Source organism: Sciurus carolinensis, chromosome 14 (assembly GCF_902686445.1).
Source record: "Sciurus carolinensis chromosome 14, mSciCar1.2, whole genome shotgun sequence".
Lineage (NCBI taxonomy): Eukaryota > Metazoa > Chordata > Mammalia > Rodentia > Sciuridae > Sciurus > Sciurus carolinensis.
This window is the reverse complement of record NC_062226.1, coordinates 79,022,142-79,041,704: the sequence shown is the minus strand read 5'-3', so window position 1 is coordinate 79,041,704 and position 19,563 is coordinate 79,022,142. Positions and strand designations below refer to the sequence as shown.

General features: G+C 40.1%; 1 pseudogene; it reads left to right on the top strand.

Moving 5' to 3' along the window:
- Positions 1-17,972, top strand: part of LOC124964155 (transmembrane protein 50A-like) — a 178,560-nt pseudogene extending 160,588 nt beyond the window's left edge.
- The last annotated feature ends 1,591 nt before the right edge of the window (positions 17,973-19,563 follow it).

Sequence of the window (19,563 nt, the reverse complement as noted above, 5' to 3'; positions counted from 1 at the left end):
ATAGAGAACTCAAAAAACTTAACACCGAAAAAACAAATAGCCCAATTAATAAATGGGCAAAGGAACTGAACAGACATTTCACAGAAGAAATAATGATCAATGAATACATGAAAAAATGTTCAACATCTCTAGCAATTAGAGAAATGCAAATCAAAATCACACTGAAATTCCATCTCACTCCAGTCAGAATGGTAATCATCAAGAATACAAGCAACAATAAATGTTGGCAAGGATGTGGGGGAAAAGATACACTGATACATTGATGGTGGGACTGCAAATTGGTGCAACCACTCTAGAAAGTAGTATGGAGATTCCCAAGAAAACTTGGAATAGAGCCACCATTTGACCCAGTCATTCCACTCCTCGGTTTATACCCAAAGGACTTAAAAACAGCATACTACAGTGACGTAGCAACATCAATGTTTGTAGCAGCTCAATTCACAATAGTTAAATTATGGAACCAAACTAGGTGGCCTTCAACTGATCAATGGATAAAAACAAATGTGGTATATATCACAATGGAATATTACTCAGCCTTATAGAATGAAATTATGGCGTTTTTCAGTAAATGGATGTTATTGGAGAATATTATGCTGATTGAAATAAGCCAATCCCAAAGAACCAAAGACTGAATATTTTCTCTGATATGCAGATGCTAATTCACAATAAGCAGGGGTGGAGAGAATAGAGGTATTTTGGACCAGACAGAGGGCAGTTAAGGCAGGGAAGTGGGTATGGGGATAGGAATGATAATAGAAAGAACTGGACATTACTACCCTATGTGCATATATGATTACACAACCTGTGTACCTCCACATCATGTACAACCAGACAAATGAGAAGCTGTGCTCCATTTCTGCATGATGTGTCACAATGCAGTCTACTGCCATGTATAAGTAGAACAAATAATATATTTTAAAAATTCAAGGAGGTTTATACTTGAGATTTGCACACACCCCTATTGTTGCAGTCTGAAAAGGAGATGTCTTCTGAAAAGATCATGTAGTGATACAGGAATGTTCAGAGGTGAAATGATTAGGTTATGAGAACTTTAACCTCACCAGTGGATTAATCCATTTGATAGACATTTAAATGGATGACTTGGGTGGGAACTGTAGGCAGGTGGGTCATGACCAGAGAAAGTAGGTCACTGGAGGCACATCCTTGGGGATTATATCTTGTCCCTGGCTTACTTTGTCTGCTTCTCAGCCGCCATGAGCTGACAGCTTTCCTCCACCATGTGTTCCACCTCCCTTCAGGCTCTCAGCAATGGGGTCAAGTCACCCTGAATGGAAACCTCTGAAACCATGAGCTCAAAATAAACTTTTCCTCCTCAGAGTTGCTCTTTTCTGGTATTTCGGTCACAGCAATGAAAAGCTAATGCTCATGCACACACAAACACAAAATTTTTAAACACACCCAAATAAACATACTGTGTGTGTGTGTGCGTGCTCCCTCCACTTCCTCTCCACGCTATCAAATAACTGCTCTTCACCAACCCTGGAAAAGGTCTCCAAGTTCATTCTCTGTGTAAAATAAAAGGCCCCTGGACTGGGGAATGCCAGCACAACAGATGACTCAGTACTATAGTAAATATATGTAGAGTATTTACCACATTCATGTAATGCTGAGCACCCCCTCACACCCCCTACCAGGGCCTTTCTAGCACTACCCCAGGAATAGCAGCAGATCCTTATTTGACGAGAGATTCATTGATGATTCTTTAGAAACCTGAACTACCCACAGGAAAGACCTCAAGAAAATGACATCAGGGATTATTTGGCAAACAACCTACCCAGATCGCCACTCAAAGTTCAAAAGTTCGAGGTCAGTATGCTCCCTGCTCCCTCCTGCTCAGAGCTCCAATGTATAGTCCCTCACTATAAATCATAAGCAGCTACCAAGGATTACCAGATGTCGAAGGAAAACTTTAAAATAGAAGAAAGATAAAAATAAACCAAAGTTATACAGAGGAAAGGGAGATTTTTGCAGGAAAAATAAATTCAAAGTTTAAAAACCATCATCAGTACCATCAAAGAGACAATAGAGCCTACTGAATCTATGCTATGAAAGGCAGCTCTAACAAGAAGCAGAAGAGCTGTTATGATTTGGATGTGAGGTGACCCCAAAAGCTCAAATGTGAGACAATGCAGGAAGGTTCAGAGGAGAAATGATTTGGTTCTAAGAGTCTTAACCCAATCAATGAATTAATCCCTGATGGGATTAATTGAAATGGTAGGTTGTGGCTGGAGAAGGTGGGAATTGGGGTGTGGAGAGTGGAGTCTTTCTCTCTCTGCTTCCTGATCACTGGAATATGAGTTGCTTCCCTCCACCACCCTCTTCTGCCATGATGTTCAGCCTTACCTTGAACCCTGAGGAATGCAGCTGATTGTCTATGGATTGAGACCTCTGAAACCTTGAGCCCTCAAATAAACTTTTCTTCCTCCCCCGTTGTGCTGGTTGGGTCATTTAGTCACAGTAGCCAAAAAACTGATGAAAGCAAGAGCCTTCAGAAGAATTTACAAAACTTACATATTAGGGGAACAAGAGTTAATAATCAATTGTTACACTTACATTGTAATTTTTTGCCTTGAAGAAATACAAATTTTACAGATTCTTAAAATTCAAGAGAAACGGCCTTGCTTCCACTGCATACATGTGAAGTCTGATAATGATCAGAAAAACAATAGAGCACACATATGTTCCAACTTGACAGTTCCCAGTATATAATATGGACACCCTAGTGATGTGGATCCCAGTACCCACACTGATGATCACCACAAGTCCCATTTAGAAACACACCCACTCTTTCCTCAATGAGAATTAAAGCTCTCTTCCCTTTAATGACTTAGCAATCATGAGATCTTTCAAAAGTGGTGCCCTTTATAAATTATTTACTAAACAATGAAAATCAGACTCTCAAATTATAACAATCCCAAGACAAATTCACAAACTCAAAACATGTTGTCTCTAAACAATCAATATTAACCTCTGAAAAACAAATATCACAGCTTGGTTTTATGCTATATACAGGTGAAAGTCACATGCACTGAAAACTCACAATATCACTGTTTTATCATTCCATATCTCCTGCTATCAAGGCTAAGATGTCCTAGAACATCTTCCATCCAGATTGCCTTCCTTGACTATTATGGGGAATGTCCCCCAAAGATTCATGTATGGAAGGAGGTGGGATGCAGTCATGTTCAGAGGTGGGATTTTAGGAAACCACTGGATCATGAGGGCTCTAACCTCATCAATGGATTAATCCATTTGATGAAATTTTGAGAGGTAGTGGAAATTGCAGGTGACGTGGTCTAGTTGGAGGAAGTAGGTCACTGGGGACATGCCTGGGAGAGTTCATCTTTTCCCCACCCACTTTCCCCACACTCTCTGCTTCCCAGCTACCATAAAGTGAGCAGATTTCCTCCACCATGCCCTTCTGCCATGATGTTCTGCCTTGCTTCAGACCCAAAGCAACTGAACCAGTCAACCATGGACTAAAATCTCTGAAACCATGAGTTAATAAATCTTTCTTCCTTTTAAGTTATTAATGTCAGATATTTTGTCCCGGCAACAAAATGCTAACACAAAGGTCCAATTAAAAAGAAAAAAGTACTGGAGACATATGTGGCTCTGTGGTCAAGCCCTTGTTGCCTACCATGTATGAGGCCCTGGGTGGAAATAAATTTATTTCTTATAGTTCTGAATTCTGGAAAGTTCAAGATCAAGATTGCCTACAAGGTAGGGTTCATTCTTAGACCTCTTCTCTTGCCTCCCAGGCAACTTCCATCTTTGTGTGCTTACATGAAAAAGCAAGGTCTCTGGTGTTTTTATAAGGGCACTAATCTTTTTGGATCAGGCTCCTATCCCTAAGACCTCATTCAACCTGAATTACTTCCTTAGAAGCCATCTCCAAATACAGCTGGAGGGGGTTAAGGCTTCGGCATATGAACTTGGGGTGGGCTAACAAACATTCAGTCCATAACAATAGATAAGCAGATCACAGAACAGCTGAGAGCCATTGTATAGCCATTGTAAGTCCATAGTTCCAGGCCACATGACAAATTTCCTTCCACTAATTTTGCATGTCTGTTTGCTCTCCTGGTGTTTTTTCTAGCCATGTGATCAGAATCACTCATTTTATACTCAAATTGCTTTTAGTTAGGTTTCTGTGGGTGGCAGCTAGAAGATTCCTGATTAGTACACTGGATATATGGACAATTTGGAATACAGAATCTCCAAGTAAGGAAGACAATGAGCACACTGGTTTTGTCAAATGCACACCATCTTGCACCAGGAAGGATGGGACTGGCCAAGAAGAGCTCAAGACCCATCCTCACACTTGGTAATAGTCTCACTGATGCAAAAACTCTTGGCAACCAATTCAATATAAAAAAATGAAAATACTGCCAAACATACTGGCTCATGCCTATAACCCCAGCAATTTGGGAGGCTGAGGCAGAAGGATCACAAGTTCATGGCCAGCCTGGGCAACTTTTTGAGAATCTGTCTCAAAATAGAAAAAAAAAATTTTTTTTTTGAAAGGAATGAGCTTTTGGGGGACCCCAGAATTCAGAACTACAAGAAATAAATTTATTTCCACCCAGGGCCTCATACATGGTAGGCAAGGGCTTGACCACAGAGCCACATATGTCTCCAGTCCTTTTTTTTTTTTTTAAATTGAACCATTGTGTTAACATTTTTTTGCAGGGACAAAATATCTAACATTGATAACTTAGTGGTAGAGCACCCCTAGGTTAAATCTCCAATACCGGATGGGGATCAGGAGGGATGATGGAAACACAGAATTTCTCTACCTTCTCTTTCTTCCTCCTTTGTTTTATTTTTATGTGGTGCTGAGGATTGAATTCAGGAACTCATGTGTGCTAGGCAAGTGCTCTACCACTGAGCCACAACCCCATCCCCTCTCTTTCTTCTTCCTAAGCAACAGCTGAAGGTGTTTGAGTTTAGGCATCAAAAGTACCTATTTTAGTCAGCTTTTTTGCTACTGCGACTAAAGGATCTGATCAGAATAATTTTAGGGGAGGAAAAGTTTATGAAAGGGATCATGGTTTCAGAAGTCTCAGTCCATAAGTGGCTGACTCCATTCCTCAGGGCTGAAGGTGAGGCAGAACATCATGGCAGAAAAGTGTTGCAGAGGGAAGCAGCTCAATGATGATCAGAAAACAGAGAGAGGTCTCCACTTGCCAGATACAAATATACCCCAAAGCCATGCCCTGAGTGTCCCACCTCCTCCAGCCACACCGTACCTGCCTTCAGTTACTACTCGGTTAATCCCTATCAGAGGATTCATTCACTCACAACCCAACCATATCTTCTCTGAACCTTCTTGTACTGTTCTCACACACGAGCTTTTGGGGGACACCTCACATCCAAACCATAACAGTACCCAAGTTCAAATCCTCGACATACTTCTTACTGCTTGATATTGGTAAGTCACTTAATATCTCACATCTTCACCCTCTTCACCTGAATAATCAAATCAAAGCATTTGCCTTTCAATACTAATTATTAATTAAAATAATAAAATTGAGTAGGCTGTGAAAAGAAAAGAGAGGATATGTGTGAATTGCTCCCCACCTACCACCCTGGTGACCAGCACATTCTGCCAGATCTGATGCCCATTCCTCCTGACTGGAAAGTCACAGCAAGTCCTTTTGCTTTGATTTCCTCAAAATCCCCCTGTGGGAAACTGCAGGCCCCCAAATGTCTCCAGGGTTCATGAGAGAGGCCAGGACAACCTTGAAACAATCATTTTTTTCATGCTCCTACTGGAGGAGCTGGGGCTCCACCCAGAACCTTTCACCCCACCTCTGTAAGCCAAATCTAAATTCAATTACTGTGAAATTAACTAAGCATTAAACAAAAAATCCCAACCTGGTAGTCGTCACTGCTAATTAACTGGTTCCCACTCACTGCCGCCGCTGTTCAGCGGGTCGGCTGACAAGGAGAGCTGTCAAGAACTCACCCGCGGGGTGGGCGTGAGCTGCCGTGACTTGATTTGAATTGACAAGACACAGCAAGCTAATATCAAAGCCCTCTTTAGGGGACCCACGTGACACTGGAGGGAACTCAGAATGGAGTAAGCAGGAGACGCACAGACTGCTCTAGACACAGGACAGGGACAGGCTGGGGCAAGGGAGGAGGATGTCAAAAAGGAGAATGATGGTCCTGAAAAACTGGGATGCAGAAGTATTAGGTTGTGAATGGTTGCTATTCATCATCAACACAGTATCACCTTGATAAATTTGTGATTTTACCTAATAGCAGGAACTCATTGGTTGAATGGACATAGATTTCATAAAATAGGAGGGAACATCTTTCCATACCCATCTCTCAGTTTTTTTAAAGAACTTCTGAAATTCTATGTCCTCTCTGTCCTCTGTCCAGAAACCAATTTGCCTATTGACAAGGGTATTTCTTGCCAAACCAGAAAATATCAACGCTGGGCTCCCGCTTTCCATCCCATACAAATGGAAGGGCCATATTTAGTTACTTATTTGAAGAGATGTGTGTGGGTCTGCCTCTGCTCACCATGTGTAACAGGGCCCTGGACATATCTGCCTAATTTACTAAGTACGGGTGGCCACCAGAGCTTGTCACAGGGGACATAAGTCAACAAGAAGAGGCAGAGTTCAGGCAAGGTACGATGGAGGGGTTTTGCTCATTGGAACTGTAAGGCGACTCTATTAATCATCTTGGAGCATCCTGTCTGGATAACTATCTTCAACTACACACAAGGGATTCTTTTAATTTGAGTTTCCCAGAGACAGATCAAAGGATTTGTTAAGAAGAATTAAACTAAAGCTAAAGAGGAAATTCCAACAGTTTGTTAAACAGTTCAGAAACTACAGAGGCAGTATACAACCATGGTATAGAGAAAACCACAACAAGGATCTATCTGTATTAAATAGCAAACCCTCAACAAAATGATTGCCACAAAAGTCCTCTTTTTGTGACCTCTCAATGGTAATGAAAAGGATTCTAGGTTTATTGGAGGTGTACATTGGTCCAAGAAACAAATTTGACTTTTACTTCAGAATCTTGTTCCCATCCCCATCCCCTGCTCAAAATAAAAAACAAACAGTTTTGGTCCAATAGTTATGGCCTGTGTTGCTCCATGGAAAATGCCTAGGGCTGTGGATAGTGACTCGTCAAATGTCTCATGTCCTCTTCTGTGGGAAAGATACAAGTTGAATAAAAACCTTCTGGCCAGGGTGGTAATGGTGCAAAATCACCATCACAGACAGGGATCAAGAAGTAGGTGTGTTCCCCTTACCATTTCCCTCTTCCTGTTCTCCTCTCCCTCCCCTGCCCAGCCAAAGGTCAAACATCTCACTAATTGCTAATGATTAAATGTATTATGCTAACAGGTGGTAACACCAGTGACATTTCCGTAATTAGTTTGCAAGTCTGAAGTGATATTCAGTGATAGCCAAGGAGGCTACAGAAGTACATCAAGGGCTGCATTTGAAGGTTGAAGTCAGCCTAGTTTTCTAAAATTAGCTGAAGCAGCAGCCAAGAAATATCTGATAACAGGGGCTCTAAGTGTGTGAACTCCTGTTGACTTTGGAAATGAGGGGCTCAGGCCTCCTCTGCTCAGAGTTGCCCTAATGACCAACTCTCTAGTATGTCACAAGTCCAGGTCAGTCTCTCAATGAATGTCCTTATGGTAAGCATCTGTTATGGTTTGGATCTAAAATTGTCTCCCAAAGCGCTCATGTGTTAGGCAATGCTGCAGAGTTCACAGGGTAAACGATTGGATTATGAGATCTTTTAACCTTATCAGTGGATTGATTCCTTTGATGGATTTATAATTCGAATGAACTACTGGGTGGTAACTGTAAGCAGGTGGGGCATGGCTGGAGGAAGTAGGTCACTAGGGGCATGCACTTGGACTGTCTCTGTCACTGTCGCCTAACCTTGCTCTCTGCTTCCCAGCAGCTTTTCTCCACCACACCCTTCCAACATGATGTTCTGACTCACCTCAGGCCCAGAGAAATGGAGTCAGCCAACCATAAACTGAACCTTTGAAACCATGAGCCCAGTATAAACTTTACCTCATCTAAGTTGTTCTTGTCAGGTACTTTGGTTATAGTGACAAAAAAAAAAAAAAAATGATGATTATAGCATTCTCTAAAGGGAAAGGATATGAATGGCTCCCAATTTTCCACACCTGAGCTTCTGCCTTCCTAAAGTTGGGTAGTGGTCCCAGTCTACAGGGAGCCTACTTAACAAAAATGCTATGAATTTTCTCAGATTAGGGTCCTGCTCCCTTAGAAATTGACTGGCCCCAGATGTGCTTCTTTTGACCCACAACACTTTTAAATGAGTGCCAAGGTATAGAAACCAAGAGATTTCACCCACATCTCCAACGTTGAACTATATGCTCAACATCTCTTGAGAACAAGTACTAATACAATCACACTGGGGATAAGGGTTTCAAAATATGAATTTGGCCATGGGGAGAGAAAAGTATTTAGTCTATCATGGTCGGTACTTAGGAAAATCTAATGACATTTATGTATGAGAACCACACATTCAAGTGCCTTCTATATATAATGTAAATAGATGCTGAATAAATCTTAGGTCCCTCCTTCTCAAGAGATGGACCTGGGTCTTTAATATGCTAGGATGGTTTTTGTTGTTTGTCTTCCTCCAGCTTTGCTTCTTTATCCACCAAGGAGAATGATTATGTATGAACTAAATTTTAAAAACAGTGTCCAATTCCACACATTTTATTCCTGTTCGTTCTCATTCCTTGACCCTGAGTTCCCCCTTCTCCCCCCCCCCTTTTTCTTTTTTCTTTATGGCTTTCAGTGTTAGACACTATTCCCATTGTTGAGATGACTTAAGCTTGGCCTAAAGCTGCCTCTGCATATATTTTAAGATTGGACTAAATGTTTCTCCATACATCATCAACTGTAATCTAAGCTGATAAATAGACAATAACCTACTATTGTACCATGTAGCCAAGTCTCAGCCAATCACAACAGTCTCAGTCACCACAGGCAACCCACTGTTTAGCCTAGGCTGTGGGCACCATCTCCACACCTCACCTCTACCTTCTATCACTTTCTTTTCTCCCTCTATCCACACAAACTATAAGTGTGATAGGGCAGAGCATTCTGAACCATTTTTTATCCAGACTGATGCCCAATTCTAATCCCAAATAAAGCTAATTTAGATCTGCAAAACTAAATTTGTTGTTAATTCTCTCTTTTTAATGCTGTGCAGACTAGGGGTTCAAACAGGACATGCAAATATGTGAAATCACTGAGCTAAGACAGCAGTAAGAGGTCAGGACTACAGTCAACAGCAGCAGGCCACAGCTAAAGTTATTTGCATATGATTTTTAAAAAGAAAGAAAAAAGGCTATTCTGAACAAGTTAAGTCTGTTGCTGTATTAGAGCAGCTGGCCACCATTTATAAAGAATATTTCAACCATTCCAATGTAAAAATCTGACTTTCAATCCAAAGTCTGGACCAGTCGATTTCCAAGCTTTTGAATTCTGATCATTAAAGCACACTTAGCACAAATCCCACCATGTGTACCTGTATTCACTTATAAGTTAAATTCATTTTCCAGGACACTAATCAGTTTTGAACATCCTAAAACAAATACAAAGACACCAAATGGCACAGGCATTCTGACTTACCACTTCAAGATGGAAAGACACATTTCCCCCAACTGCTAGTGACATTCTCCTTGCCCAAGGTCACACCTCATCCAAGAGTAGCCTGCAATATAATGCTTGTCCCTTAGAGGAGGAAAAAGGACTAGCATCCTCTGGGCAAGTCAGGAGGTTCTGAAAAGCTTTCCTGCCCTCAGAGTTCCCTGTGAGCCAGTGGAGGTGTCTGTTGTGACAGTATCATAGCCCAACATCTCCTTCTCCCCCAATCCTTCCTCCACCATTTTACTCCAGTTTATGCAGCTGTTGCTCCTGGGAGAACTCCCTAGTACATTTCTTGCTTGTAAGCTTACTCTCAAAGTCTACTTACTAGAATTAAATACAAAAATTGGGAGTTCTGGCATTTTCTTCTTCCCCCACAGGGTACTGTCTTACAAACTCCTTGGATTACTTTCCTCACGCAATGGTCTAAATCAGCACTGCCCAATAGAATGTTACAGAATGATGTAAATGTCCAAAATGACAGCCACTAGCCCCTGGTGACTGTTGAGCATGTGAATGTGACTGCAGAAGCTGACTTTTTAAAATTACTTCATTTTAATTAAATTTAAATAGCCACATGTAACTGGTAACAACCAGCACAGGTAGAAAGCTATTTATATCCCAAGTGGGCACAATGAAAGGGTCCAGAGTTGTTATTAATCATCTTTTTCATTTTGAGAAAGTAAATGTGCAGCAAGGAATAAAATATATATGCAGGGATTCATTTAATTTAATCACCACAAGTTGTTGAAAAAAAAAAAACTTCCTCCTCATGTTGTATGAAATATTCAGTAGCATCCCCAGATTGCTCCTTTGAGCTGCAGACATCGACTGTCTTTGTGAGTTAGCCAGGGCAGGTGCTCGAGGGGCAAAGACAAGGCCTGCCATCTGCTTCAGTTTGATCAGTTCAGTTCTGATATAAGTGAACATTCCCCAATCAGACAGTAAGTTTTCTTCACATAAATGCTAGACTTCGATTTAAGAGATATGACCAAGGATCTGCAGCTCCCACCATGTAGCTGTGCTGCTGCCACACCCCAGCAATTTATGCATCAGCAACAGCCTAATAATTCAGAGGGTTCCTGGAGGCACATTTAGGAGCAGGGGGAGACCCCAGTACCTTGGGAATCCAAATCCAATCACCTTATGATCTTAAAACACTGGATGCAAGGTATACCCAGAAAAAAACCAGTACCTTGGGAATCCAAAACCAATCACCTTATGATCTTAAAACACTGGATGCAAGGTATACCCAGAAAAAAAACTAGTTCCACTTCTATGAGGAACACTTTCTCATCTCTCTCTCCACACCCCCTCCCACCTCTTTGAAATAATTTCCCAGGATGTGATTATCAAAAGCAAGTGGGAGATAGGCTTAGGCCTAGGAAACGACAGATACTACAGTGCCCTGGGAGCTGGTCGAATGGTTTGAGGTGTTAATGCATTATCTACTCCTCTGGAGAAAGGTTAAAGTTTGGACTTGAATCACACGTGAAAATTAGGTTGGTGGCCTGATTGTTGCCCCTTGTGGACATTTATCCACAGTGTAGAAGCCTCGCACAGCTGGTGGTCTGAGCTCATCAAAGCAGCAAGGCAAGAGGACAGGGGAGTAGAAACCCAGAGTGCTTTAGAAGTGGAACACTGGCTCACTTGCTTTTAAAATGGCAATTAATTTATGCATGAGTAAAAATTCCTCTTCCAGGGAACAAACTACAAGCTTTGCCATTTTCTTCTTCCAATGGTCTTGTCTCTGTTGTGTCTGTGCCTCTGTGCATGATGACTCCCTAGTCTATAATACTCTCCCCGAGCAAGTCCCAGGGGCTTGAGGAAGTGTGTTTAGGGATGAAATTGTTAAGGCGATGCCCACTGGATCCAGTCTCTTAATTGGAGACCTAGTCCACCTTAGTGTTGATCAGCATCCTGTGCAAACCTTCACAATAACACTTCCTATTGTATCACCTCCTAGAGCCAGAATGGTCTATTCACTTCTCTGCACATAGTTATGTATTCCTATGTTTTGTATTCCTATGGTTTTCATGTGGCTGTCCACAAGCACCCCATTTGTCCCTTCAGGATTGGACCTTCCACACTTCCTGAAGTCTCTAGGCTTTCTTCAGTCAATAATATGTGAGCAAGAATGATAATTGTCACTTCTGAACAGAGAAGCTTTTAAAAATCAGTGTGCAATTACTATGGTCCTGCCCCAGTCAGAGAGATTCTATGAGGATACTGCACAATGGGCCTCTAAAAGCATGGGTTCCTTGGCACTTGAGGAGTAGAGACCCCCTGCTGACTTTACTGGGATATAAAATATGAACATGAAATAAATTTTGGTTGCATTAAGCCATTGAGAGTTGGGAGGGTTGTTTGTCACTGCTCCATAAGCTATTCCAGTTGACAATCACAGTGTTAGCTCCTGAGTGCATTATGAGCTCCTTTAAAACCAGAGTTGCATAAATGTCATTGTATCTCCAGGATCTAGCACATAGTACAGACTCAGTACATATTTGTTGAATTAATGCATAAGTGTGCTTGGACATTTTTCTTACAAAGCAGCCTAATGGTAACTTCATTCAGTTATTGTCTTCAAAAAATGCTGAAATAATCATAAAATTGATCACTACAGATAGTTAAGATAGGAAATGACCATTGCAGAATCAATGGAAGCAATGTCATTGAATGTTCCATGGACCATATTGCATAAGCCATGGTATATTATAATGTTTATGAAAACAGTCAGTTATTTGCTTAGAATGCTGACTTGCACTGAATACAAATAAGAGCAAACCCAAAAAGAAAAAAAAAAAGGTTTAATAACGTCCTGGATCACATCCATTATTTTTGTAATTGCATCTCTATCCAACTGACACTAGGGGGAATTAGCTTCAGATTCACAAACCAAGGAGAAAGATCAGTAATTAGGGGAAGAACCAATTCCCCATAGGTTTTAAATTTGGAACCTACTCAATTACTTTCCCCTTGAAAAACTATATCCATTATTTGAAAGCAGTTTTCAAGCTTCTGAGTCATCCTATTTATAATACTTTATCTTCAATTACTTTTCTCATTGTATCTTTCATGGAATACATTTCCAATTTCCTGCCTAATGCCCTGTCTACACCCATGGGTATCCAAAGCTAGTCATTTTAGTTTGGGAACATATGTAAAGTAATGATGCAATATTAAATCCCCCAAATAGTTAAGGTACAAATATTTGTTCCTCATTACTCCTTGCATTACCCATTAATTTGGAAATAGATCCTCTGCTGAATGGATAGAAGGATAATCTGTCATAAATTTAGAAAGGAATGTCCTTTCCAGAATATCTCTATGGATGGAGGTCATTAATGATGTTAGCCTTTAGTAGTTTCAATTTACATGTCATCAAGGAAGAGGAATCACTGTGAATTCTAATTAAAAGGTTATTATTCAAGTCAGTGTGAAGGTAAACTAATTGCTATAATAGACCTAAACATGTGATTTCAAAACAATAGAAATTTACTTCTTGCTCACTTGCTGACCAGTGCTCAGGCATGTTCAGAATACAGTCAGCTCACCTCCATTTGGTCATTCCAGGATTCTTTTCACCATTTTATTGGCCTTTGTCCTGATCTACATCTAGCCAGCGGGAGGAAAAAGATGCAGAATATTTTATGGTAATGTACCTGAAGGTAATGCACCCTTCCACTCACATAGTTGTTAATTTGGTCTTATGGTCATATCTAATGCAAGAGAGACTGCCTAGGAAGAAGAAGCAATGGGGGAAGCTTAGCCATCTCCACCAATACACAGCTTTTGGTTTTCATGTAAGAACAATGACATTTTAAAAGAGAAAGGAAAGAGATGTGAATGAATTGGGCTTGGTTGTTCATGTGGGTACATTCTAGAAACATCATCAGTCCTACACGATGAAATCAAGTCTGACCTAGTTGGTCATTTACCATCTTCTCATCCAAAATCATCACTAGGAGGTGGAGAAACACAATTCAAATCTTATGGACAGTTTGATGTTTGTCCAGTGGCTCTCAAAGTGTTGTCTGACGACATCTAGAGGTCCCTGAGATCATTTCAGGGGGGCTGAAAAGGTCAAAAACATGTACATAGTAATTCTAAGATGTTATTTTCCTTGTTCATTATGTTGACTTTACACTGATGGTGAAAGATAATGGTGATAAAACTTGTTAAAATTTTAGCAAAAATCAAGGCATGGGATCACACTACTAAATAAGCCTGGGTGAGGGAAGGAAGAGAGGGTTTATTGTAAGAATCCTTGATGAAGCAATAAAAATTATTTTTATTAAATATCAACTGTGGAGTACACATCATTTTAATGTTCTATGTAACAAAATGGGAAATATTAAGTACTTTTGCTGTATGACAGTTGTCTCATAGATCACATGTGTAATCATTTGAATTGCAATCTGCACCAGAAACTTTTGCCATGAAACAACATTTTTAACTTAAAAGGATGGCTTACAGTCATACTATGGTTACTCTGCCTGGAGTACCAGCAGATATTTTACCAAAAATGAGCTAAGTGAGCCAATCATTCCCACTAAAACAAATGGCAGTATTAATTGCCAAGGATAAAATCTGAGTTTTTAAGTGAAAACCCACATTTTAGAAAATTTGGATATTCTACTACTCGCTTTATAACTCCCTAATGCTTAAAGAATTATTCTAAAAATCAGTGATATAATGACTTTTTGGTCTTGTATCACTAACTTTATCAATATCTGGAAGATTCACATAATTCAGTAAAACAGTATTTTCCAAATGAACATTGCAAAATATTCAAAATCATATATGGGGAAAAGATTCATTCAAAATGAAAGACAGACTAGTGAATTTTAATGTAACAGAATGAGAAATGTTCACTAATATGATTTCAGATTCCATAAACAACTAACTTTAAAGAAACTCATTTCTTGAGTTCTAGTATCATTTCTAAGAATAATCTCCACAATTATTATTATCTGAGATGTCACTAAAATATTTCTCCCTTTTTCCAACTATATATGATGTCTATGTTTCTTCATATATTTTAACAATATGGAACATCAGATTAAACACAAGAGAAGACATGAAAATAGAACTATCTTCTATTAATTCAGACACGAAAGATATTTGGAAAAATGTGAACTAATGTCATTTCACTTATTTTTATCTTGAGAAAATAGTTATATTTCATAATTATTTATGTATTAGCATATAATAAATACATTATTGGTAACAAACTTAATTTTTTTCCTAATTTTTCAATTTTAATTTTTGATATGGTTAGTACCAAAAATAAAAGTTATGGATCCCAGTTTGACACTATCATTTTATTGATTAAAAAAACTTGATATAAAGGTTTATTAATTTAACAAATATTATAAGCACAAATAAAGCAATGTTGACCATTAAGTGACTTGTCCAAGCTCATGTGTTGATTTTTATAAACCGATGTGCTAACACAGAAGTTATACAAATGCCTGAGAGCTATCACCTCAAAACTGAGAAGGCTATCTAGGGTTAGGTAGAGGATATTAGACAGGTCTAAAAACACTTTCAAGATATGGCTCAGTAGTTTATGAACTCAGAGATCATGACCCTGTCCGTAGAATGAAGGCAGTACCTACTTCACAGAACTGATGTAAGGATGAAATGTGGTATTGGTGAAACTCTGAAGTGAGATAGAAATTAAGCCATGTTACTATCATCATTCTTTAAAAAAATTCAGCCATTGATAATGACAGAGTGAGAGGGACAGATACATTACAATGCTTTCTATTACTATTAACACAACCCAAACCTCTAAATTCTGAAACATAAATTCTGATTCCCAGGCTTTCAGATCAGAGACTGTGGACCATTTACCTCAGCTCAAATCAAGAATGACCTAAGAGCAAACCAGAACACTTTTCTTCAACTTGACCATGGACTAGCATACTCAGTCATGAACCTCCCTAGGTAATGGGGGTATAGACAAGCATGGTTCTTACTGTCTGGGATCTGAGGTTCTGGCAGGAAAGATAGGCAATGGGCAAAGACATAGCATAAAGCAGAACGAATTGTACTAAAATGGGCAAGTCTGATGTGATGGAAGCACATTTTAAAAGCAGCCAACCAGTTTTGTGGAACACTAAGTCATTGTAGAAGACTGTCCTGGAACAAGAGGTGTTTCAGTCAAAATCTGAAGAATTTGTGAGTATATCAGCCAGGCAGAGACAAAAGGAAGCAGTAGTTTAGTCAGAGGGCACAGTTGGTATCTTCTCTCCCTCCAACTAGGACCTCAAGTTCTCCCATAATCCTCCATTTAATGCTAACTTTCCTCAGGACTTGAGCCTATGCCCTCTCTTGTTCACACTCCATATTCTCTTTCAAAGCAATTGCATCAAAGTCCCTGACCGGATTATGACTTTGGATAATATCTCAAAAACTTGTGCCTCCAGCCTCAACTTCCCCTCTGGTCTCCAAAATAGAGGGTCCTGTTGCACTTTTGACTTCTCCCCTTGCACAGCTCAGGGGCAACTCAGGGGCTCCTCAGATCCTGCCCAACATCAATCTCATCACCCAATCTGTTCTCCTTCCGCAGTGTCCTTTCCAGTGACTATCTCCACCAGTCATCCAGTTACCTAGTCAGACATCTCAGAGTTTTCATTCCAAGCTCTTCTTCCTCCCATCTCCAGTCTAAACCACCAGCATGCCTTATCAACTTCACCTCCCAAGTACCTCTCAAATCAACCCACTATTCTCTGTATCCTACACAATCATCCTAATCCAGTAATCAGTTGACTGGTTTACTGAAAAATTTCTGCCCCCACATCTTTAGAATCCTTTACTTACATCCTTTTGGGTTTTCTTCTGACAATTTCAGCTGCAGACAAAACAATCTTCAAAATATTTAATCCTGCTGCCCTTGCTTAAAATGAGCTGGTGACTCTCTACCTCCTTTAGCACAGAGACAAAACTTCCTTATCGTAAACAACAAGGTCTGACATGATCTGACTTAACCCTGCCTACCCACTCTGGCCACACTAACTTCCTCTCAGTTCATCATTATTATAGGATTCCCTCATTAAACAAGATTTGCAAATCTTGTTCCATATGTTGGAAATACCTTTCCTTCTTTTTCTTCACCTAGTTAATGCCTATTCATCCTCCTCCCTAGAGCAGGTGTTATGGTTTAGATATGAGGTGTCCCCCAAAAGCTCCTGTGTTAATGCAGGAATGTTCAAAGGTGAAATAATCAGAGTGAGAGAGCTGTAACCTCGTCAGTTCATTCTAGTTTGAATGGACTAATGGGGTGGTCACAGTAGGCAAGTGGGGCATGGCTGGAGGAGATGGGTCACTGGGGGCATGCCCTGGAAGAGTCTATCATCCCTGCTACCCCTTCTCCTCTGCTTCCTGTCCTCCCTGAATGAAGTAGTACTCCTCTGCCATGCCCTTCTGCCATGATGTTCAGCCCCAGAACAATGAAGTGGGCTGACCACGGACCAAACTTCTAAAATCATGAATCAAAATAATCGTTTTCTCTTTTATGTAGTCCTTGTCAGGTATTTGGGTCACAGCAGTGAAAAGCTAATAGAGCGGCTACATCTGGGCATCTGGCAGCCTGTGGCTATTTACTTTTCCTGGCTGAAAGATGGGGAAAGTGAGGCCACCCAGCCCAGAGTGACATTGGGCTCCAGACCTACTACACCTGCAAGGCTATACTAAAAAATTTATCTAGATTTCTAGAAGGTTTGAGATGTTCAGAATGCATTGATGGGTGGGGTGGGAGACAAACTACTATTGCTTCTGTTGCAGCTCATGTTATTTTTCACAGGCCAGTGGATTTTCATAGAGGCAGCTGTTACTTACCCTGCTATAGAAGAGCTCAACCACTCTACCATGCCTGTGGTGTGATAGCAACCACAGCCTTCCTAATGATTAGTGCACTATTCAATGGACAAGTCTGGGATGATAGTTATGGTGAAGATTGTCTGGGTCAAACAGTGCTCACATTTGGCTATTCATAGGTTTCATGTTTGCCTTTGGATCTCTGATTGCATCTAGGTGGATTCTCTTTGGAGAAGTATAGCTTTGCAGGTGCAGTAGGTCTGGAGCTCAATGTCACTCTGGGCTGGGTAGCCTCACTTTCCCCAACGTTAAGCCAAGAAAAGTAAATAGCCACAGGCTGCTAAACAAAAATCCATGGTATGTCCTGGAATTGCTGTATTTTTCCAGAATGACTTCATCTTCTTTGGAGGACTGGTTTTTAAGTTGGGTCACACAGAAGACTTATGACAGTGAAGGCACCAATTCTGTGCAGCACACAACCCTGTGTGGGTTTGTTTGTTTTTGTTTGTTTCTTGTTTCTTTTTGTTGTTGTTGTTGTTGTTTTACTGTCCAGTCCCAATTTTTTCTTTTTTTTTTTTATGGTGCTGAGGATTGAACCCAGGGCCTCGTGCTTGCAAGGCAAGCACTCTACCGACTGAGCTATCTCCCCAACTCAGTCCCAATATTTTCTAATGTCATATCCTAAACTTATTTTTGAGTGTAGTCTCAGTTTCAAGTTGTATACTGCTAAGATCATAAAAACTCCCAATGTAAAGAGCAACAACAATAACGTCTACTGCATTGATCAACCAATATAACACTAAAGGAAACTGTCTCATATGAGTGTCTTCTGTCAGGTTTTATCATGGTCTGATTTGCAAAAATGAAAGTAAATTACAAAAAAAAGTATGGCTTTACGAATATGAGAATTTGTTTGATTTGAGATCCAAAACTGCAATGAAAGTACTCTGAAGACTTAATGTAGTTACTTAAATGTAGCCTTTTCTGTGTCAAATCTTAAAAGAAATATAAACATTTTGGGATTTTATTTTATTTTTACCATCTGCATTTTGATTCACTGTACACAAATGGGGTGCAACTTTTCATTTTTATGGTTGTACACAATGTAGATTCATACCATTCGTGTAATCATACATGTACATAGGGTAATGATGTCTGTCTCAGTCCACTGTCCTTCCTTCCCCCACCCTCAAAACATTTTATTTTTTAAAAATCTAGAAAGAGAAAGAAAAAAGCTGATACACCAGGGATGACTTTGACATGGTTTGCAAGGTCATGCACTCTTGTAGCATCTTATTTCTCCTTATCCCTGTTGTGCTATCATTTATTTGGTTATTTAATGGTTATTTGATTAATGACCATCTTTCCCCATAAAAATCAGGATTATTTTGGAGGGGAGTTGTACTTTATATCTCCCTAATTTTTAACACAGGACCTGGCTCAATGTATACATTTTTTAAATGAATTAACACAACATAGACAAAAAATTGACAAAGAAAGGATACATTGCATGTATGAAAAGCTGGAAGGAGTCCAGTCCAGTTGGAAAGCACAGGAAGGTGGAAGGAGACAGGTAGAAGTGATGGCTGGAGAGGCTGATGTATCAGGTCAAACAGTCACAACAAAGGGTGAAATGGAAAAGCCTTGACTGGTTTTGACATTGGAGTGACACGATCAGATCTTCCTCACTTTGGTTTGTGTGTAGAGACTACTTGGGTAAAGGAAACTTTAGGGACAAAAGAAGACTTCAGCTATTCAGGAATCTGGGGAAATGGGGACATACTGGGACATAGAGACTGGCCATGGAGAAAAACTCTTCTTGGATATGAAGAGCAGAAAATAAGGAGGACCCATCAAAACTATGATTTCGCTTCTACAATCAGCTATCCATTTCAAAACCTTGGATTATCTTTCTTCTGACCCCAGAGACTTGAATTTGCTGAAAGCAGACAAGCTCTGTTTTATAATCCTGTTTTTCCCCTTGACCATGTGGGGTCTCTGTAGCTCAGAAGAAAACCCAAATCCATGTTCCAGAAGC